The sequence below is a fragment of the Rattus rattus genome, chromosome 14 (genome assembly GCF_011064425.1).
Source record: "Rattus rattus isolate New Zealand chromosome 14, Rrattus_CSIRO_v1, whole genome shotgun sequence".
Taxonomy (NCBI): domain Eukaryota; kingdom Metazoa; phylum Chordata; class Mammalia; order Rodentia; family Muridae; genus Rattus; species Rattus rattus.
Genome location: NC_046167.1, coordinates 31,603,767 through 31,627,953, shown reverse-complemented (window position 1 = coordinate 31,627,953; position 24,187 = coordinate 31,603,767). Strand labels below are relative to the sequence as shown.

The following is a 24,187-nucleotide window of genomic DNA, read 5'->3' as shown; positions in this document are numbered from 1 at the left end:
GTCTTCTAGTTATGCTCTGACCTTATACCAGTTAAGTACGCCTCCTGCAACTGATCTTCCCCATCATAATACCTTCAAATGATCTGAGATGAGAATGACTCAGAGGAATGTTAACAGGTTCTCTTTCCCTGAGCACATGAGAAAGGATGCTTATGTGGATTCCAGGCATTTGTCTTTTCCACTGGGATGGGATGTAGATTAGGATGGAGGACATTGAGAGATGGACCCCTGGTGGTAATAATTAGACAGACTGCAGGTCCTACTGGACAGTTTCCTTCTCGATAAGCTCCTGAGTGCTGGGAAAGCATCTTGTCCTGAGATTGTTTCATAGAGTCAGTGAGAGGATGCTGTCTGCATTGATTTCTTCAAAAGTCAAGTTCAAGCTTGGCAGAACTTCCAAGTGATAAAAATATCACAGTAGTTAAGGGGCTGACTTAGTGCTGGGTGAATGAAAACCCCAACCACAGCAGACACAGGATGATTCTTTTTGAAGAAAGTCTTTGTTCTGGCTGTGTCATGAAGGAAGAGCTATCAAGAAAGCCTGTCCAGGGCAGCACAGAAAAAAGGCTATGCAGATGGTGTTGGGTATACTCCCTCTTTAGTCATCACATTGAGAACAAACACGATGGAATCATTTTATCTCCCTGTCTTTCTAGAGTAGCTGTGCGAAGGTTTCAGGAGCTGTCTTGTCTTAATAAACAAAGTATGTCAGGAATAAATACAAAAACATTAGGTCTGAACTTAGATTAACAGATATATATGGTATGCTTTAATGTCTATTTGCATTTGAAGGGCTATACTAAGAATGTCTTTATCTAGGGAACTTGAGTGAATCATATGGGTAAATAGCAAGTGTCTGGTATGTATCAGTCAGGTTTGTGAGTTAGCTCTGGGTTAGGCACTGTGCTATCTGATGGGACTATAGGGTGCTCTCCAGGCAGAGGTGAGCCAATAGGTAGAGCAGGGCGAGTAAGACGAGTGAATGATACAGGTAGCTTTGCTGTGTTCTTAGAACCCATCAGCCTCATGTACCTATATGTCCTGATTCTGTAAGACATTGGGACTGAGCCTCATAGAGTGAAAGAAGTCAGCGGCTGGAGGAACCAGTATTTGATGCTTTTGTGAGGGAGCTACTTGCTAATCATCAGGTTTATAGTTTAACGTTTGGGAGAAGGGATTATTGATGCTTGTACTGTTCATTTTCTGAAAACTGAAGGTGTAGGTGATGTTCACGATGACCGAGCTGCCCTGAGCTGCCCACAGATTACATCCAGAATTTATTTTTGAAATTAAAGGATGATGCCTTTTGAGCAACTTGATTTTTCACTATTCCACAGAAAGGCTCTTCTTGTATTTTAAATGCATCTAAAAAGATTATTGAACCTAACTTCCCATGCCCAGAATTCTTTTGTGTGTGAATTTCCTATCCAGTCCAATGTCTCCCTATACAAGGCAAAGGCTGCATTTTCTAGCCATTTTCTGATGAAATCCTAGTGTCTTTTTTATATGAGAAGCTCTTAATTATACATTAGATATGTGAATTGATTGGTTCAGGCTAGGCCCATCTGGCAGAGCTTGTGGCTTATACCTTATGCCTGAGCTGTAGGAGACTCACTACTGGCTGCTCTTGGGGAATGTGCTGTGGTGACCTCCTTTGTCCCCACTCTGTGAGCCCAAATCCAGATCATCTGAAGGAAAAAGGAATGGGATGAAAAAGTCAGTTATGGCCTGGAACTAGGAGGAGAGTTAGAATTTTAAAAAGCTGCACCGATACCATTATGATATAGTCAGACTGAGAAGTTAGGAAGAGCCTAGAAGAGGGTTTTCATCACAGCAACCTTCAAGATATTAAAGTTGTTAGGATGGTTTTAAGTGGATATCCTTTGGCCTTTTTATAAAGAATCAAAGATTTAACTTTCTGTGTATAGCTTATTAAATGTAAACATATACACAATTGAAAGGGAAAAGGTAATCTTTTTATATAGAACTATTTTGAATCATGTTTTCCTGGGCTTTGAAACCCTCCCTCTTCCTTGATCAAATGTGTTCAGTGGATTTAAAACTTCATAAAATTGTAGGGATGGACCTTTTGGTATAGGTGGATATTGTTAATACAGCATTTGGGAGGCCATTAAAAACATTCCTGAGAGCATTGTGTATAACTGTGAGTGGCACTACTCAAAAAGACAGTGGAGTTTTAGAAACTGAGATCCATCAACCACAAATAGACTTTTTTAAAAGGTAAAACTGAGACTAATAATGAAATCAACAAAACATTCTAGGATAAACCAAAGTTTTCTTTGACCACGACCCTTCCATCTTCCCAGATATCATTTTGCTGTTTATTTTTCCAAACCATATAAATATTTGTATACATGCATATGTGCGAACAGGCCCAGGCACGTGTGCATGCGTGCATAAACACACACACACACACACACACACACACACACACCACCACCACCACCACCACCACCACCACCACCACACATCTGTGGAAAAACAATTTTAGTTTTACATAAATGGTTATAGGAAACCAGACCACATCAATTAATGCTTTATTTTAATATGACCATTTATTCCATTTTGATTTTCCTACTCTTGATATCACTAGTAGCATTTGGCATCTCTTGTGTGGTCCCTATGTATTAGGGCAGGATAGTTAGCATTTTTTATAGAGTTTAGTCTCATAATCTGCATTAAAAACCTTGAGATATGGTAAAATTCCACTTTTTATATTGCCATAGTAATGCCTGAAGCTTTGCACCTTTAGTCTGAAACATTTAGAGTTTTGTTGTTGTTGTTGTTGTTGTTCTTGTTGTTCTTGTTGTTGTTGTTGTTTAAAAGACTGCCTTTTTTAAATTTTTTTCGTTTTTATTACTCATTCCATTCGTTTACATCTCAAATGACATCCCATTTCCTGGTTACCACTCCACAACCCCGCCCCCCATCTCCCATCTACCCTCTCCTCCCTCCTCTTTGCCTTTATGAGGGTGCTCTCCTACCCACCCACCCTCTCCTGCCCTGCTGCTCCAGCATCTCGCTACTCTGGGGCATCAAACCTTCACAGGACCAAGGGCCTCCCCTCCTACTGATGACAGACAAGGTCATCCTCTGCTACATGTTTCTCTGTTGTGTTTTTTGTTGTGTTTCTTTGTTGTGTTCCTTACATGATAAAAGGTGAGGATACTCTCTAAAGTCACCTTTATAAATGTATTGACTCCATTCACAAAGCCCACTCTTCTGGCTTAACTGCCTCCCCTTGTGTGAGTCATATTAGAAGTTAAGATTTCACTGTGTTCCTTTTAAGGGAACACATTCCATTCATCGCATAGGACATAGTGTGTTATGGCGTTTTTGTAGAAGAAAAGCTCAGACTTATTTAAGAAGCATCTATTAAATGCCTACAATGAAGTGGTGATAGGGGACTTCTAGTGGATTAGACCCAGTCCTTGAACACAGAAGACTCAGAGCCTCAAGGTCAGTCCTGTTCTAGTTCAGTTACTAGCAACCACTTTCTACAAAAATCTCCCACAGGGTTTCATAATAGTTCCTGCTAATTAGAGAAAACTGAAGAGCAAAGCAAAGGTGTCTTGGAAGACTGAGGAGACATTGGAGGGTATAAAGTAACTTGGCTAGCATCTACGAAGCCCTGGGTTTAGTCCCCAGCATGTCACAAACTGAGCATGGTGGAATACAACTGCTACCTCTATAATTCCCACACACTGGGTATGGAGGCAGGAGGATCATCCTTGCCTGTATACTGTATACTGTATACTGTATACTGTATACTGTATACTGTATACTGTATACTGAATGCAAGGCCAGCCTGGCTATGTAAGACCATGAAGTTGGTAGGAAGAGAGCTTCCTGTTGTTCCTTGTGTCCTATGGCCTTTGTCAGGTCCATGGAGCCCAGTGTACGCTGGCCAGAGGCTGGAGACCGGGAGGATGGGACTCAGGGATGAGGGGCAGCATGCCTTGCTCTGTCTAGGGAGAAGTACAGCCCTGGACGTTTCCTCAGCAGATGACAGCTTAGAAGTCTCTGCCTGTGATTATACAGTTGTAGGAAATGTAAGGCCAGTTTGAAGGAAATTTGTTTTTCAAAGGTGCCTTTCGTTGTGGGCCTTAGTTACACTGGTGTGAGGAGGGCCAGCAGTGGGAACTCAGAACTGTTACAGGAACTGGTGGGAAGGAATGATATTAGGAAGGCTAAGCAGGAAAGGTGCTTGTATGTAACTGGTTTGTGGTGGTTTGGTTGACGTTATTTCAACAATCCATGATAAGGACTTTTAGTGAGTGGGCTAGTTGTCAGAAATGTCTAACCCCTCTCTGCTGTTTAACCAACAACAGACTTTAAAATTGTCTTGTTAAACTGTGTTAACCGTGTGATAGTAATATTCACCTCATGAGTGACCAGGTTGAGATTACATGGATCATTACTAAGTGCTGTGCAACAGTGCCAGTAGCTGGTACCATTCTTGCTTGCCATTGCCCTAACCTGACAAGGCCTTCTGAAGTGCCTCTGCTGCTGAGAGCCCCATAAGAAAACTGGACCTGCATGCTTTCATGTTTTGATATGCAAAAAAGTTACTGTATGGTTCTATTATCTTCAGAAAAGAAAAAGAGGCATAGTTGTGTCTTTTAATGAATGTCATTTTATATGAGAGTTTCTTCTGGCTGATGGTTAGGACCATTCACATTCAACAGTAGGAGAAAGTGTGTAAGTTCTACTGAACAGCCTCTTGATGTTACTCTTCAAGATTTAAAAAAGTACTATCTATTGAAGAATGTTAGAAAATCTGTTGTGATAGAACACTGGAAAAGTCCAATTGTCTTGTTTCTGCCTTCTTTTGGTTATAGTTATTAACTTGTTCTAAAATCTCTAGTTAATAGTCAAGAATGGCAGGAGGGTTTTGTGATAATAGATGAGCACATGGGCAGAAGCGGTGGTGAGAACATCTGGAGAACAGACAGAGCTTTCTCAGATTGCATGTGTACAGCTCAGGGCCCACATTCTAAGGATCAGCACCCTGGGAAATGACAAGCCCCTTTGTGATGCTCTGGGCATCACATGTCTGAGAGCCCATACTAAAGAAATGAGCAGTTGTTAAAAGCACCCAAGAAGCCTGCATCTCCATCTCACTTGCCACTTTGAATCTCATTGTGCGAAAAAATATGGAAATAAGGAAAACCTCTGTGGACCTTGCAGAAGGTACATTGCCATGGAAAAACTTTTGATTTTACTCTCACTATTCTGGCTAGTTGTTGCAATGCTCCTTGGTGCTTTGCTTTGCCTATAGAAGAATACAAATTGATCATTCTTATTGCCTAGTACAAAGCTCAAGTCCAAGTGGATCTTGGACCTCCACATAAAACCAGATACACTGAAACTAGTAGAAGAGAAAGTGGGGAAGAGCCTCGAACACATGGGCACTGGAGAAAATTTCTTGAACAGAACACCAACGACTTATGCTCTAAGGTCAAGAATGGACAAATGAGACTTCATAAAATTGCAACGCTTCTGTAAGGCAAAGGACACTGTCATTAGGACATAATGGGAATCAACAGATTGGGAAAAGATCTTTACCAATCTTACATCTGATAGAGGGCAAATGTTCAATATATACAAAGAACTGAAGAAGATAGACTCCAGAGAATCAAATAACCCTTTTAAAAATAGTCTACAGAGCTAAACAAAGAATTCTCAGCTAAGGAATATTTGAAATGGCTGAGAAGCACCTAAAAGAAATGTTCAACATCCTTAGTCATTAGGGAAGTGCAAATCAAAACAACTCTGAGATTCCCTCACTCCAGTCAGAATGGCTAAGATCAAAAACTCAGGTGACAGCAGATGCTGGTGAGGATGTGGAGAAAGAGGAACACTCCTCCATTGTTGGTGGGATTGCAAGCTGATACAACCACTTTGGAAATCAGTCTGGAGGTTCCTCAGAAAATTGGACATTGTACTATCTGAAGACCCAGCTATACCACTGCTGGGCATATACCCAAAAGATGTGCAATATACAACAAAGACACATGCTCCACTATGTTCACAGCAGCCTTATTTATAATAGCCAGAAGCTGGAAAGAACCCAGATGCCCTTCAATATTGGAATGGATACAGAAAATGTGGTAAATCTACACAATGGAATATTACTCAGCTATCAAAAACAATGACTTAATGAAATTCATAGGCAAATGGATGGAACTAGAGAATATCATCCTGAGTGAAGTAACCCAATCACAAAGCAACCCAGATGGTATGTACTCACTGATAAGTGGATTTTAGCCCAAAAGCTGGGCATACCCAAGTTACAATTCACAGACCACATGAAGCTCAAGAAGAAGGACGACCAAAGTGTGGACTCTTCAGATCTTCTTAGAAGGGAGAACAAAAACACTTGAGGGAGTAAATATCAGAGACTTAAGAAAAGGCCATCCAGAGATTGCACCACCTGGGGATCCATCCCATATACATCCACTCAGCCCTGACAATATTGCAGATATCAAGAAGTGCATGGTGATAGGAACCTGATAGGGCTGTCCCCTGAGAGGCACTGTCAGAGCATTAGAAATACAGAGGTAGATGCTCGCAGCCAACCATTTAACTAAGAAGGGATGTCCACTGGAGTTAGAGAAAGGACTGAAGGAGCTGAAGGGGTTTGCAACCCCATAGGACGAACAACAATATCAACCAACCAGACCCCCCAGAGTTCCCAGGGATTAAATCACCATCCCAAGAGAACACAGGAATGGACCTTTGGCTCCTTCCACTAATGCAGCAGAGGATGGCCTTGTAGGGCATCAATGGGAAGAGAGGCCCTTGGTTTTGTTGAGACTGGAAGCTCCAGTGTAGGGGATTGTCAGGGCGGGGAGGTGGGAGGCAGTGGGTGGGTCAGTGAGGTAACAAACTCATAGAAGCAGGGGGAAGGGAACAGGAAATGGGATAAAATTTAAAATGTAAATAAAAAATCCAAAAAAAAAGAGAGAACAAATGAAAAAGTCTGATTTGTAGCATATTATTAATATGGAAAGAATGCTTTCCCCAAAGACTTACTGGGAACAAGATGTTTAACTCTCAGCCAGGGTGGAAACCTGTTTTGTTGGTCAGGTTTTAGGTTCCATGTTTCCCCACTTGTGAGGAGCCTGCCAGCTCTCCCTCCTCCCTTCCCATCCACTCTTCTCATTTCTGTTGGATAAAAGCAGTGCTACAGCACATATGTGGCAGTTAGAATGAAAAGCCAATGTCTGATTTCTAGAGCAGCACCATTTCGTGAAGTCATTGCAGATTTATGCTCTGCTCTGACGTGTATGGGTAAAATGCCTCCTCCTCTATCCTGTCTGCTCGTGCTCCTGGCTTGTGCATGTTCAGGGAGTAGGACTCCGTTTATCACAGGCAGTAGGAAGAGGCTCAAGATATGAAAGGGTTACTGTTCACATTTCCTGTGCAGCTCCCTCTGATCTTCCTGAGCTGTAATTCCTTCAGGATGTTAAATGTTCCCAGGCTCCTTTAACCTTCTGGCCTGCCTGCACTGGCCAAGTCTGTCCCAGGTGATTGTGTAGGCGAACAACCTCCTGTTTCAAGAGTAGTAATCGCTTTCTCTGTGAGATAGGCCATGCTCCCTGCTTTGCAGTCCCAGAAGGAACCCTTTGATTTAAACAACAGAATAGTAACATACTAGTTTTAAAACTAGTTTCTAACAACTGTGTTTGCTGTCATATTAACTCTGTAGGGATTATGTTCTGTCGATCCTGATGTAGTGATTTTATGTCTGAATGAATGCAAACATGTTGTCTTTTAGATTTGATATTCTTCCTCTTAAAACCAATCTAGAGAAATGGGTTTCAATTCTGAAGGAACATGTTCTGACCTTCCGGCCACACTTTTAGGCAATTCATTCAATTCTCTCAAGTTGCATCAGATGCGAAGTGGCAACACTCCTCTAAGTTTTTGACAGCTGAGAAGAATTCTGTATTCCCTACTCTTTCTCTAGTTTTAAAAGTATACAGCAGCCCATTTCGAATCTTTATTTTAAATACATGTGTTTTTATGGTTGGCAACATGTTTTCTATCTTTTACTTCAAAAGAAGTGTAGTGCCACAGAGTCTAAGTGTGTTCACAGCACAGCAAGCACCTGTGACCGGCCATTCTGTGCCTAGGACATAGCTCGCTTGTCTTCCTGTCTTATGGCTCCCACTGCTTGTAGCATGTCCTCATTCTGTTTCAGCACCCTGGAGCCTGAGGACTTGAGGACGTAGGATGGTGTCAGTTTGTTGTCACCTGGCAGAGTCAGCTGCTTCCATGTGATGGACTGTCTGCAGTGCACTTTACTTACAGTCGTGCAGCTTTGTGTGGAGAAGGCTGGCTGAGGTCTCAGATTTACTGTCGGCATCTCTGGGGAGTCAGCAACGATGCTGGACGTTTCTCCTGTGTCTTTAGTTCTTTGGTGTAGTATGAAGCCTGTGACACAATAGATACGGTAAAAACTTTTTTGAATGGTACTGTAAATTGCTGTTTGTAGATTCTTGATCCATAAGTCCATGCTTATGTATAATTCTAAATCTGTTGCCCTCACCGTTTCTGTCAGCCTCAACTGGTAGATACTGCTCAAAATCCTTTTGCCAGGAAAAGTTAATTCCATCCCAACATTCTGCACACCAAATTGTTGGGTGGTCTGCATCTCACTGGCCTAGTCAAGATACTGCTCTGTCACAAAAAATAAGTTCTTTCACATACAACCTATGAACATTGCCCAGGTTATGAGCAAACTCACCATTTTCATAATAGAAAGCATAAATTTCTTCCAAGGATTGTTTCTAGGAAAAACATTGAGTAGCAATACCAGAAAATCACCAGGTATTGGCTGAATGCTAATGTGAGCATTGTGCCTCCCCATGTTGGTTCCCAAGTTTCTTTAGACCTTTCAGTAACTGATCCAGTCCAAAGGTAACTAACCCAAAGTAAATTAGGTCTGATTATGTGCAAAGCGAGGGGAAGTCATTTGAGCTGAGATTAGAGAGTGGTGAAAGATTTGTAGAGGAAGTGGGAGTACGACATGAAACAAACAGTTGTGGTCTGGATTTAAAACTGGAAGGCCATTTATATGCAGGGGGTAGTTACACACACCCTGTTCCCTGCTCTGCTGTCCAGTAGAGACTTCTCTCCTCTCAGTCATGCTCTTTGTTCCCTTACAGTAGAATGCTGAGAGGTCTCTGCCTAGGACTTAACAACAGCGCCTTTAGCTACCCATAGGACTGGTTCAGTTGACTGTCTCCTTCCCAGTTAAACATTTTAGCCAGCAGAAAATGAGGAAAGAATATTAAAAAGTTAACATTTATGAGTACAGAAAGACACATCTGATCTCACTGGTAAGGTCAACTGCACACAGCTGAATGAAGTCTTGGTTTGAATTTGAACAGAAAAAGAAGTATTTCCAAATTCATTATTTTTGCATATATGTGTAGCTGAAGTCATTATAAATATAATTTCCTAGGAATTTTACTCACTTTTGAAAGGTTCTTATAATTAAGTAATTATTATATTAGTCTCAAAATATTTAGCCCTATGTTTTGGTTTTTGAAAAACAAATTTAGTTTTTTTATTTTATCTTGAGACCCCTGATACCAAGTGTATTTAATTTTAGCATCAGACTTTGCAGATGGATGTTTTTGTTACTTGGTCACAGGAAAAGCAGCACAGAAACCACACTGGGCTCTCAGCACTGAGGAAACACTTGGACAACCTGCAGCTTTGGTTTCTAGGTCAGCTGCCATGAGTGAGGTCATACAGCCTGTGTTTGCATCTGGATATCCCCATTGTCCAACTGCATGTGCTGCTGCCAGTGAGATGTGAACCATGTATCTTCGCACACTGTTTTGTAAAGATCTGGAGTCTTTCAAGATCTTACTTGGTATCTCACAATTAAAGGGTTTGTTAGCTAATTTTAGGGAATTTGAGAGTAATCACAGTGTACTTTTGTATTTGTTATAGCCCAGTATATCCTGTATTTGAGCTTGGACACACTTACTCTACCCTTCTAATTTTTTTCTTAATTCTTTAAAAACTCTTATTAAAATCTCCTGTAGGACTTCATGAAATTCTTAGGCAAATGGATGGAACTAGAAAAATATTCTGAGTGAGGTAACCCAATCACAGAAAAAGCATACATGGTATGCAGTCACTGATAAGTGTATATTAGTCCAAAAGCTTGAAATACCACATGGAATTTATGGACCACATGCAGCTCGAGCAAAAGAAAGACCAAAGTGTGGATGCTTCAGTCCTTCTTAGAAAGGGGAAACAAAATACTCATAGTAGGAAATACAGAGACAAAGTGTGGAGCAGAGACTTGAAGAATAGGTCATCTAGAGACTGCCACACATAGGGATCCATCCCACATGCAATCACCAAACTCAGTCACTATTGGGGATGCCAAGAGATGCATGCTGACAGGAGTCTGATATAGCTGTCTCCTGAGAGGCTCTACTAGAGCCTGACAGATACAGAGATGGATGCTCACAGCAACCATTGGGCTGAGAATGGGGTCCCCAGTGGAGGAGGTAGAGAAAGGACTGAGGTAGCTGAGGGGGTTTGCAACCCCATAGGAAGAACAACAATATCAACCAACCAGATCCCCCAGAGCTCAAAGAGTGCACATGGATTGACCCAGTTCTCCATCCGCATATGTAGTAGAGGATGACCATCTCTACTGTTGGGTATCAATGGGAGGAGAGGCCCTTGGTCCTGTGAAAGCTCGAATCCTCAGTAAAGGGGAATGCCAGGGTGGGGAGGTGGGAGGGAGTGGGTGGGCAGGGGAGCATTCTCATAGAAGCAGAGGGAGGTGGTATGGGGTCTGGGAGTTGGGGGAAAGGGGATAACATTTGAAATATAAATACATAAAATAAGTCTACAGCCATTCCTAAGGGAATATGTTAATGTTGGTCACTGTCGGATCATTTGGGGAATTTTTGTTCTTATATAACTTACTAACTTTGTTCTTTGACAAAATTCATATATGCATATAGTATATTATGATTACTGTCATCTTCCAGTCTCTCTAAATTCCCTTAATTCCTTCACCTCTCTCTTTGAGTCCCTTTCTGCCATTCATATTGTTGTGTTTGGTTGCTCACTGAGTTTAACTGGGATCAGTTGTGTTATGGGTTAGTATTAGTCACAGTTTTTTAATTGAGCAGAATTTGTAGAATGTACAGAGTGTGTGCATGCCAGTCCAACAATAGCTATCTACCAATGGAAGGGTCAAAAATCCAGTAGCCGTTTAGTCCAAGAATCTGGATGTCTCAGCTGGCCTTCAGTATATGCCAGAATTCCGAAGAAATAGATTCTAACACCAGGGAAGGGATGAGCTTGCTAGCAAGAGCAAGAAGACAGAGAGAGCAAGCTTCCTTCTATCATGTTCTTTATATAGGCTGCTAGCAGAAAGTGTGTGGCCCAGATTAAAGGTGGATGGATCTTCCCACCTCAGAGATCCAAGTTAGAAGTGGGTCTTCCTATTTTAAATTATTTAATTAAGACAAATTCCTTCCTAGGTATCCCCAACCATTTGGGGATTAATAAATTCCAGGTTCAGTCAAGTTGATAACCAAGAATAGCCATCATAATGGGTGGAGCTGAGCTGTCCATTGGAACATGGTAGGCCATGAATTCATAGACAACTGAAGACAACTGCTACCCCACAGCCCTTCTCCCTATGGTTCAGTTCTTACATTCTTTCTGTCCCTTTTCCTAGGGATTCCTGAGTCTTGTTATCATGTTTTGGGCTAAATGCCAACTGTCACTTTCTCAGCACACTCGTACATCTCTACACCATCTCCACATTCACCTATTACATTCACTGCTGTTCATTGCAAAGGTTAGCTTCTCTGCTTTAGGCTGAGAGGAGCATTTGCTGAGCCCTGAGCGGCTGCTAGAACTGGTATTAACTCTTAAAAGAATTATGTCTTTTTTCTTTTTAAGTTATTTTGTTCTTTGAGGTTATAATATAATTACATCATTTCTCTCTTTCCTTTTCTTTCTCCAAACCCTCCTATCTACCCCTCCTTGCTGTTTTCAAAGGTATAGCCTCTTTTAAATTAATTGTTGTTACCTGCATATAGTATATGCATGTGCATACATAATATATATTTCTAAATATAACCTGCTCAGTATGTTTTCAGGACTGATTACTTGATATTATATAACCAAAAAATAATTTTAAAATATAGCTTAATAAGCTTTAAATTTGTATCTGTCCTAAGAACAAATTTTAAGTAGTAATTATAAATCACATTGATCTGGTTTAGTAATTATACTTCTTTCTTCCAATCTCTTCATGGATGTTCTTATTTTTATTCACTGCCTTCCTGAAATTTTTCTCTAAGATTACAAGTGCCCATTGAGTTCATCTCAGACTGCTTTCTTCCATGAGGAGGAGACAGGGCAGGGCACCCCATTCTTTTGCCTTTTCTTTCCTTGTGGAATCCCATCCTCAGATAAATAAACTATTTATAAGATGAACAAACACTGACTCAGAGCAGTGAGGGCAGTCACAGAGGCCATTCTGAAGTTGACCTTTCAAATGGATGATTGTGGGTGTCTTTGGTCACAGATTGGGCTCTGGTGTACTAGAACAGCTTCTTTAAGGTTATAGTTAATGCCTCAGATTAGAAAGAAAGTCTTTTAAAGCCCAGATTACCTGTGTTTGTCACTGTGTGACAAAGTTGGTGGTGGTTCCAGTTGTTTGTCTGGGGTGATTGATGGGGTCACTAATCTAGTTCCCACTCTGAAGGACATCGTAAGTGATTTTTTTTGACGGTCACTTCTATTGCAATTGTGGCAATTTCCTCTCACCTTAACTACTGCAGTATCAGAAGAGATTCCCTGCCTATGGAGTCCCCGCGTAGCATCTCATCTGTATTACCGATTATAAATAATCAAATTCATTTAGAGAATGTGTGTTTATGTATGCACGTAAATTGGGTGTTGCATGTGAGTGCCTGTGTGCACATGTGTGAAGACAGGAGAAGACATCCAGTGTTCTATGCTGTCACTCTCCTCCTTGTTCCTTTGAAACAGGGTTTCAGGTTATTGAATCTGGAGCTCCTGTAGCAGCCAACAAGCCCAGGTTATAGGCACACATATATGCACTTGTCCAGCTTCTTACATGACTAATGGGATCCAAACGTGCATATGCAGTGCATTTTCTTACCTTCTGAGCCATTTTCTCCAGCCCAATACCTGTGCTTTTAAAATAGAAACTTGAATGATTCCTGCTGAAAACGTCTGTGGCTTACTGTAGGTAAACGTCTGTGGCTTACTGTAGGTAAAATTGAGGCCTCATATGCTGAGTCTAGTATCTAACTCCTTAACCATCTAGTATTTAAACCTTTAATACGATCTCAGCCTCCTGTCAGCCTCCCAACGCCCATCTCTATCGTCTTCCCCGAGGAAGAGCCTCCTCACACTTTTTCCTGTAGTTAACTCTATAGTCCCAGAGAGTCTTGTATTATTTGTAGCATTTATTGGACCCACCTGAATGGGATTGTTTTTCTTGCTCGTTTCATCTGGAGGTTTATGTGTTTCTTGAAAACAGGAATTAATAGTCAGTGTGGTATTCCCTTGCTCACCAGGGTAGTGACTAGAGTTCAGATCTTGTGTACATTTTAAATACTCTTTAAAATGTTCAAGTAACATTTTCCTCAAAGTTTTATTATTCTGAACTGAAATAAATGAAGAGGAATATTATATATCTCACCTTTAAAAGCCCCTGAACATTGGCTTAGGGTTTTATTTTATGTCCTTTGGATGCCTGGTATAAAGGGTGGCAGTTTTATAGTGCTTCATATCATTTTTATTGCTTTTCAGGTGCAGTCATATAATTAGTTTCTGTAAGCTACCTATCCATTCTTTCTGTTCTAACACTTGCGTTACATTTGCTTTTAGATCAAGATGGATGTCATGTATCATTCAGTATGGAAGTTTCAGAACTTAGAAGACATTTGCTAAATCAAGTTACTTCAAGTAAGTCTTAGCCCCAGCTCAAGACTGACTTAAGCAAAGAATAAAGGTGACTGATACCTTTGCCATTTTATGATTCTCAAGTTTCTCAAAGTACCTTGTTCTCTTGTATGTAAAATCCTTCTTGGGAAATGGTACCTGTGTTCTTCTGATTTCTGTGGTGGTTTCTGCTAAACCAAGCTTGTTCCTTCCTCTCTCCTAAGTGTCGTGTGTATCAATTTTCTGCTGTGGGTAAAACAGCATAATGAAGACAACTTATGCAAGAAAGAGTTTACTTTGGCTTATGGTTCCAGAGGGTTAGAGTCCATGACAGCAAGGTGGAAGCAATAGGCAAGCATGGAGGCGGGAGCAGGAAGCTGGGAGTTCACATCTTAAAGGACAAGCATGAATCAGAGAGAGAGGATGAAAGAGACGGAGAGAGAGGAGAGAGGGAGAGGGGGGAAGTGGAGGAGGTGAGCAGGGGAGAGAGAGAAAGAGAGAGAGAGAGAGAGAGAGAGAGAGAGAGAGAGAGAGAGAGAGAGAGAGAACATACTGAGAATGGTGTGAAGCTTTGTACCTCAGCACTCCCCGCCCAAGCACCCCATTCACACCCCACCCCACCCTCCCGCCAGTGACATACTTCCTCCAGCAAGGCCAAACTCCTAGACTTCCCCATCAGTGTCACCAACTGGAGACTGAGTGTTCAAATACGTGAGCCTTGTGGAGTGGGACATTCTTGTTTAAACTACCATATCATGTACAACCATGAACTTTCAGTTCCGGTTGGAAGTACTGGATCTTTCTTCTTGCTCTCTCTGCTGCCTGTATCTAATGTTTGTTTCCATTCCTGTCTTTTACCATGCCTCTTTTGTGTTATATATATTTACAGTCCCCCATCCTACGTTATAAGGTTACAACTCAAAGATCTCGCCTAATATTTGTCTTCCACAACATTTAGCATAGCCTTTAATAGTGTCTAGTAATACTCACATAGCAAACTAAGAATGTCCTTGGGTTTTTTCCCATCTTGCCCTCTGGTGCTCATTCTCATGGATACTTCTGACCCATGTTCATGGCAGCTAGTTATTTTTGTTATGCTCTCCTGGCTGCTATCCCTTAGCCTAAGAAAATACTGAGCAGGTACAGTCAGCCCCAACCTCAGAAATACTCTTTATTTATGAACCCAGAAGTTCATGTCTAATTTGTTGTTTGGAATGCAGAGGAAATTTTACACACACACAAGACAGAGAGAGAGACAGAGAGAGACAGACAGACAGACAGACAGACAGACAGACAGACAGACAGACAGAAGTTAGAAATAGTTTTTAGTCTCTTGGACAGCAGCACTCCTAGGACTGTTTGACTCACAGGACCTATCAGCAGTGCTGCTCTAACTCCAGGCAGCTGCCATGTGCTGTGCTGTTGTGTGGAGAAGCTGTACTCTGTGTCTCAAAGGCTCTAGACATGGGTCAAGAACTTCCTGGGCTGAGTTGGAGCTCTGGTAGTCATGCTGGCTACTCTACCTCTAGTGCAGCTTGGAGACTGTGTCATAGACACTGGCCTGTAGGCTCCTGACACTAAACCAGTGCTCTCATCCTGTGGGCCGATACTCCTTTGAGGGGGGTGTTGAACAACCCTTTTACCGAGGTTGCATATCATAATCCTATATAGCAAATATTTACATTATGATTCATAACAGTAGCAAAATTATAGTTATGAAGTAGCAATGAAATAACTTTATGGTTGGGAATCACCACAACCCATATAAAGGGTCACAGCATTAGGAAGGTAGAGAACCACCCTAAACTGAGGGAGAAGCCCTCTGGCTTTCTGGTCCTCCCCACAGTGATTAGGATGGGCTCAGCTGTCCCTTTCTGTGAGAGAGCCATTTTAAGCAGGTGTAGAGAAATGAAGAGCTGTTTCACTATCCATGTCTGCTCATCTACATGGCATAATACATATGCATGGAAAATGCATAAACATGGAAATCATTCTATCTATAGGGAAAACACATTAATAGCTATCACCCTTATATTTGACATCACGTCACTCTTTGTGAACAAGTGATTATCATTTCTACATTGATATAACGATGTTTCTAGTGAAAAACATGTCACTGTGTGCATAAACAATCTTGAAGTTGACAGCTTAGGTTGTCAGACTGTAAGAAAAATCACTTCATAAATTTAAGAGAATTTAATTTATTCAGTGATCATTAAGTGTTACACACATGAGTACCTGATTTATGTTTAATACTGTTGTCAAAGCTAGAGGCTAGGGAGTGTGAACAAAAGATGCTAGAGAAAGTTTGTCTTTCCCTGGGGCCTGAAATCTGGGGCTCAAGTTGTTAAAGAAACACCCTCAGTGAAACATGTCATTGCCATAAAAATCTTTATCGAGGAAATGAGATAACAATATAGAGGAGGTAGGATGCTCAGAATGGCAATCCCATTGTGAGTCCCATGTCTCTAAAGACAGTGGTGGGGTCCGCTGCGTTTTGGAGGAATGGGGGAGTTGTAAGGAGAGTTAGAGAAGAAATGATAATCTAAGGGGATAGTTGGCCTGAATAGAGAGAGACAAGTGAAGTGCCCCAACTGTCTGGGACAGAAGAGTTAGCTTATGTTGGGGAGAATAATAGGTGGGAAAATAAGTACTTCAGTCTTGGGAGTTGGTGAGTGTCATCCAGATTTCTTAAAGCTCCAAGTCTCAGACTCTTACCTCAGGACTGTTAAATAGAGTCTCTGGGGCATGGGCTATCAACCTATTTACCTTTTAAAGCTCCCTACTGGTTTTGATATTCAGCTAAGGTAGAAAACTCCTAGATTTGAAGTATTGACAATTTAGGAGATTCACTAGTGCCCTACCAAGCAGCTGGTTCTCTGTCCCTCTGGCAGTGAGGAGTTAGCCCACGGAGGTTTCTGTAGTGGATAACAAGATGGAGGTGAAGTTTGCCAAAATCAGTTGATTATTCAAGAACTTATGAATGGAAGAGAAGTAAGAAAAAGCTTGACTTAGACTTTGTGGTGGTTGAGAAAAGGAGAGGGGTCACAGTGGAAAGTAAATTTGGATATATGGGAGTTGGTGATAACACCCTTGATCCCAGTACACTTTGTTTCACACAGCCTCACCCTCATTGATTTTATCTCTTTTCTCTTACAGCCTGGCAACCTCAGAAGTAATTTCAGCCAGTTTGCATTTAATGGAAGGAGACCTTTGTCTGCTCATGTGCATGTCTAACTCATAATAGTAAGTGAGGTTATGTATATGAGGAATATGACCTTTAACATAATCATTGTAGAGCATTTAATAACCTTCCACATATGCAGTAACTCAGCCTTAGTCCTGCAGGATCACCTCAGGAGTCAAGAGTTACATGTGCAAGTAGTTGTTGGCATACTGTTCTCCAGCATTAACTTGAAATTTGAAGCAGTGTTCTAAGTCATGCTATGCATTTTAATGTTTTTAGTGAGTTAAATTGGCAATCAGTTACTTTTCTGGTGGCAGATTTGTATTTGCTTCCTAACCTTACGCCTATCCTCCTCATACATGTACTTCCCTACCAGCACATGTCTGTGCTTAGTACAGCCCTTGCTTTCACATTAGCCAATCACTTGCTTGTGTCAGTCACAAACACCTTGGGTCCATCCTTGTGCAAGGGTATGAGTGAGCAGAAAAGTAGATTCTTACAGGAGCCAGAAATTCAGGTCTCTTGGGTCCTTGGCAAATCTGGTATTGACTCTTGCTGTGGCCTCATAGCTGCTTTAGTGCACCCACATTTAGTGGTTCCCAAACTGTCCTATGATAGAACATTCCTGAGCTCTTTGTTTTTTATTGTTTACCTTGGAGATCATGAGCAGCTGAGAGTAAGTACAAAACATGGGGTTTTGATGGGATTCCCCCTTCTTTATAAAGGTTCGACATGGGTAGTAATGAGAATTCAGAGGGTAAGTACTTCTTTGTAATAAGGACCCTGAGTTTGAATCTCCAACAACCAAGTAAATGAGGACTGCCTGTAATTCCAGTGTGTGGGAGGCAGAGAAAGGGGATTCCCAGAGCAAGCTGGCTAGCTAGGTCAGGTCCTCCCAAACAGAGAATGTAGGTTCAAACAGCCAGATCCTACCTCAGTGAACAGGTGGAAAGTGATCAAGGAAGACACCCAGTGTCAACCCCTGCCTCCGCAAGTGCAGTCAACACATAAATACATACCACACATGCCAAGTCGGGGGTGGATGGAACTTAACATCATAACTTTTTAAAGACTCTGTTCTTGGTATTCTGTGATGCTACACTCATGGCAACAGTTTCTACTGTGAGCTTTTTGACTGCTAACAGAGTTTATGTTTCATCAATATTGACATACTTTTCAGTTACTTCTAAGTTTGCACTTGACAGTTGACTTACTGGGATCTGATAGAGAGGGAGGAGAAGCAGCAGAGTGTTTATCCAGGGCCCACTCTGTGCAGTCTTCATATAGGTTTTGTCATAGAACTCAATTTCACAAACAAGGAAATGAGATTTCTAAAACTCAAAGTCAAGGCAGAAACTAGTTTTGGTTGCAGGTTAGTCTGTCTGAATAGCCTAGTCTTAAGACCTTATGATTTTACTTAGAAGGCAATATAATATAAGAGACTAACTTAGAATCAAGAGTGAGCACAGGCTTTACTTCTGGTACTAACAATCTTGAGCAAGTTCCATCAAACTTCTTCAAATCCTATCTGTCATTCTATAAAATCTGTACTGTATTGTATTTGAATTGACCAACGTGGGTGATTGTGAGTGTAATAAGCTAATAAGAGTCACTATGATTTTATAAGTACATAGAAAAAGCAGTAGTGGTTTGAGGGATTCTTTTCAAACAGAAAAATAAATGACCAAAATCAAACAAAAATGGAAGAAAGAACCCAAATGAAAGCATACATTAGGATGATTTGAGAGTCTGAGAGGATAGCTCAGTCAGCATGGTGCTTGCTATACAAACATGAGGACCTGAGGACAGGAAGACAGGAAAACTCCCTGTGCTAATTGACATTGAGCATCGAGAGATCTGACCTCAAAAGCAATAACAGCAAAAACAACAACAACAGGGGTTGAGGATTTAGCTCAGGGGTAGAGGGCTTGCTAGAGGCCCTGGGTTCGGTCCTCAGCTCCGAAAAAAAAAAAAAAAAAAAAAAAACAACAACAAAAACCAAGATAGACAGCTCCTAAGGAACAACATCTGACGTTGACCTGTGGCATCCCATTGGACAAACACACATGTACGCGCACACACACACACACATGAACATGCACAGTCTGCCCATGAGAGACACGGGGGTGGGGCTGGATTTATATAGATTTTGTGGAATTTTGTTTTTACTAGTGCTACAAACTTTGCAAAACTAGTGTTGGTTAATATTGCCTGTTCCCAGCATTAGTGAACCAGAGTATATTGCTGTGCTTTATCCACCTCCTTGGTCAGAGTGTATCCTGACAGTGCACTGAGTATGTCTTGCCATTTGTCAGAAGCAGCCATTAGCACCCATGCCACACTAACTAGGTCTCGACTCTGGTACCTGCTCATTGCCGATGAGGATAGTAAGGTTCTAAGTAGCAGTGTGATGTCTCTGAAATATTGTGCCTGTAATTAGAAGGTTTAGAACCAAGTCACCTTTTTGTAAATGTTTTCACAATAATTTTGTAAATGCTTTCAAAAATATTTTCAGGTTTCTGGGAAACTTTAATGGTTTACAGGATAGAACACGCTGAAAGATAGTTACATCTATTCTAATCCATTTGTGCTCCTTTAAAGTACACATGAAAGAGGTGAGAAATTTGGGGCACCCATGAAACTGTAAGGGCAGTCGGTGCTAGGAATGGAGTGGTAGTGATCCTGAGGCATGCCAAGGTCATGCCGGATACTTACACAAAACCTGTATCTGATTAAGAGTCGGTCTCTATGTGGGTACTGGGCTGGTTTAAGCTGCCTTTGAAAATAAAGGGGAACTCAGTTGTTCATATAACTTTGGTTTTCACAGGTATATCTGGCTTCAGATGTGGTTGATGCCAGGAATTCAAATGATCTCATCTGGACTCTTTTAGCTCTGTTGGTTGCTTATGACTTTTCAGACAGGCATATTAGTCAATAAGATTGCCACTACCTACTTAAGATTGTCTTCCTTCCAATTTAGCAACATAAACTGAAAGATAGCTTGCTGGACCATAGTTCCTGCTGTCCTGTGTCCCCAGTATGTGACTCTTCAAACACTCAGTGTTACCTCGGAAGGACATACACTAGTAGGACAGCTTGGATCATGTTCATTCAGTGCTTTACTAGGGCATTCCTTCCTAGTGACTATGAACCATGCTGACTCTTATAGCATGGAAGGGACTTTCTTCCCTAGAAAACCTGAACTACAGAAAACTAGACAGGTGTGGAGATAGTAGAAATGTGTGGTAGGACCAAGTGATTCTCTCTGTGAAATGTGTTACACACACACACACACACACACACACACACATACACACACACACACACAGTGTTACACCCAATGGATTCTGAATAAGAATAAGAGATATTTAACATCACTTACTAGTTGGAAATATCCAAAAGAGATAACAGGCTTTACAAATGATTTACCTGTTTTCATGACAGGGATTTGGAGTAGAAAACTCTGGGTTCTTATCTCTCTCTTTTTTAAATTATCCTTAATCTTCTTTTTTTCTTAACAGTCTAGTCATTATCCCACTCCCAGTCTGCCCTCCGACAGTTCCTCATCCCATTCCTCCTCAGTCTCCAAGACATCCAAGAGGATGTCCACCCCACCCCCACCCTGCCAGGCCTCCAGGTCTCTTTAGGGTTAGGTGCATCTTCTCTCACTGAGACCAGACCAGGCAGTCCTCTGCTGTGTCTGAGGCCATCTACTGAATGCTGCCTGGGTGGTGGCTCACCAGTGGTCTGAAAGATCTTGGGGCCCAGGTTGAGACTGCTGGTCTTCCTATGGGGTTGCCCTCCTCCTCAGCTTCTTCTAGCCTTTCCCTAATTCAACCACAGGGGTCCCCGGCTTCTGTGCATTGGTTGGGTGTAGGTATCTGTACCTATCTAGGTCAGCTGCTTGTTTGGCCTCTCAGAGGACATCCATGCTAGGCTGCTGTCTAAGCACACAATAGCATCAGTTATAGTGTCAGACCTTGGAGCCTCCCCTTGAGATGGATCCTAGTTTGGGCCTGTCACTGGACCTCCTTTCCCTCAGTCTTTTCTTCTTTTTTGTCCCTGAAATTCTTTTAGAATGGATCTATACTGGGTCAGAGTTTTGACTGTGGGATGGCAGCCCATCCCTCTACTTGATGCCCTGTCTGTCTACTAGAGATGGTCTCTACAGGTTCCCCCTCCCCACTGTCGGCCTTTCATTGAAGGTCCCTCCCTTTGAGTCCTGAGAGTCTCACCTCCCTGGTCTCTGGTGTATTCTTGAGGGTCCCCCACCTCCTACTTCCTGAGGTTGCCTGTTTCCATTCCTTCTGCGTGAAGCCCTGAGGGTTCTCATCTCTTTTTTTTTTTCCGGAGCTGGGGACCGAACCCAGGGCCTTGCGCTTGCTAGGCAAGCGCTCTACCACTGAGCTAAATCCCCATCCCAGTTCTCATCTCTTAAATGAGGTCTACAAGTCCCTGTGTTCCACCCTCAGCACCATAGCAAATAAAATGAAACTAAAAATGTTTTGACCCGTAAAATGTGTAAAAAGCTGGATAATTATTTTAACAACATGTCTTTATAAAACATTAGCTTTTTTCTTAAATTTTACTGGTGATAAGACTCCCAAAAGTGTCTTTCTTCTAAAGATTAAAGAAGGTTGAAAATAATAGTTTTTTTTTCTCAAATTTCAGTTACTTAATACTATTAGGATTCAATTAATGTGGTTTTTGACTTTGTAACTAATAAACTACATTAATGTGATTCTTTCAGATTTAAAATTCTATGTTTTAGGACTTTTTGGTATAACTGGTCTGTTAATGCTGCAGGAGTCTGGAAATCTTGAAGTGTGCTGTAGCTGGTTCCCTCTTAGGAATCGTGTCTCAGCGTCATGAAATAGAGTGCAGATGTCTTTCACTGGTGGGAAAGAGTTAATTTCTTACTCTACTATGGTGAGACACAAACAATACAGAAAAGTGATGACAGACTGCCAGGATGTTTGCTTGTCAAAAAATTTTTTTTAATTGTGCTGAGCTGGATTTGTTGAGAACCCAGACCAACCTCTAATGTGGGTTCCCAGGTTCTGACATTTTATATTGTAATTTTGTTATATTGTAATTTTCTTTTGAATTTGTGATATCAATGATTTAAATTAGAATTTAGAACTACAAAAAAAAAATCTTACTCATTTTATAAATGAAGGAGCTGAAGCCTAAGACGTCTCAATTATCTGTTCTTACAGCCAGTGGTGAGGGCCAAAAAGAAGCAGGGCCTCCTGGCGGTCAGTTCAGTGATTGATACAAGGATCACTTCAGGTTTATTTTATCCAGAATCATTTTATATGCAGGGGCCACAGTTGACTGTGTCAGGGCCAGTTGTCAAATCAAGCTTGTGTTTAATCTCTTGAAGCTGAAGTGCTTTTGGGATTAGAACCAAATAACACACAGAGCATAAATGTCAAGAAGCATGAAGAAACATCCTTGGTCAGACTCCAGTTCTGCCCTCTAAGAGGAACTCCGTTATTTGCTGTTCTCTGTGATTCAGTTCTGCCTTCTGGAAAGTTCTTCCTGCCTAGTGTTTCCTAAGACCATGCTTATGTGGACATTAGGGGCTGTGTGCTTTATTGGGCTGAGCTCTGCTTTCAAAGGATTTTGGCAACACTTTTTCACTGTGTCACCATGAATTACCTTGGCAGGTAGTGTTAGAAAACATGCTCTGTGACATACGTGGCACAGCCACCTTTCTGTCATCTTCACCCTACACATCTCTGGCTATTTGAGCAGTTGCCATCCATTTATCCACATCAGCAGCTCTTGAAAGATACTGTGTTGGTTTTGGGGGGGGGAGGGGTTGGTGTCATTAGTTGCTGTGATAAATAGCCTCCAAAATGTGCAAGAGCCTAAACCCAATTCAGGGTTACTACATCATTCACTGCTAGTAAAAGTGTATTGGAGCCATCCCTGGGTAATGGTGACCTTCAACAGTGGGCCTTTGGGCTTTCCAGCACCCAAGAAAAATCATGAAAGGCCTCCTCTGTGCCCAGAAAGCCTCCACTTTGAGATTGATATCCAGACACTTCACTGAAATATTTTTTTGGGAGAACCATTCACTGGACTGCATCTGGTACTGAAGAGAGTGCTTGTAATTTAGTGTCTGGTTGGATAGCTAATTTCTAGTGACAACTACAACACTATGGCAGGGGAAGAAGGCATGAGCAGGTTAATACAGTTTTTATTCTACTTTAGTAGAATACCATATCGTACTCTTCATCTTCATATTAATACTGTCCCTTTGTATTATCTATTCACCTATGCTTCCTAGATTAACATTTCAGTATTTAAAACTCAAACAAAATGTTATTGCTATTTCTATGGTAGAAATAGACCCAAAAGGCCTTATTTACCCATAATCCTGATGAAATTAAAATAAGTTGTGAGCATAAATAAAGAAAAATATGTCTGATATTACCATTTTTATTTAGTCTTATACCAAAGGATCTGTCCAGAAAGTCAAGTCATGGTGAGGGGAAGGGACTAAAAGAAAAGATGTACAAATGTATTAGTCAGGGTTTTCTAGCACAGAACTTGTGGAATATATCTAATTTACACACACATACATGGAATGTATTGGAATGACTTGCAGGCTGCAGTACAACTGACGGAACGGTGGCCAGCTCTGAGTGGAAGTTTAAGAATCTAGGAGACGCTCAGTCCCATGCGGTTGGGTGTTTAAGCTGGTCTTCTGTATATTCTGGAATCCTGAAGGGGTAGGCATCAGCAAATGTACTGGCAGGTACATTGTCCTTATATAGGCCTCCAGCAGTATGGCCCGTACTGTACGTGTGCCTCAAGATCTGGATTAAAGGCCTGTGTTTTCCAGTTTCAAAATCTGGATCACAGATGTTATTGTAGTTCTGTGGATTGTAGTTCATTCTGGCTATAGTCAGGTTGACAGCCAAGAATAGCCATCACAAGAAATGAGAAGAAAATAAAATGCCATTATGAGATATGATATAAATTGTCTAA

The 24,187-nt window shown here is 41.4% G+C and overlaps 1 protein-coding gene across 3 annotated transcripts in view; it reads left to right on the top strand.

The window, feature by feature from the left end:
• Window positions 1-24,187, top strand: part of Znf438 (zinc finger protein 438) — a 126,578-nt gene that overhangs the window by 36,610 nt on the left and 65,781 nt on the right. For 2 of the 3 annotated variants that reach the window (XM_032884612.1, XM_032884613.1), the window contains exons 2-3: window positions 13,945-14,022; window positions 17,158-17,244. The exons of the other annotated variant lie outside the window; for it this stretch is intronic. The gene's annotated coding sequence lies outside the window, so the exon portion shown is untranslated. The remainder of the gene's footprint in view (window positions 1-13,944; window positions 14,023-17,157; window positions 17,245-24,187) is intronic. 3 annotated transcript variants of the gene reach the window in all.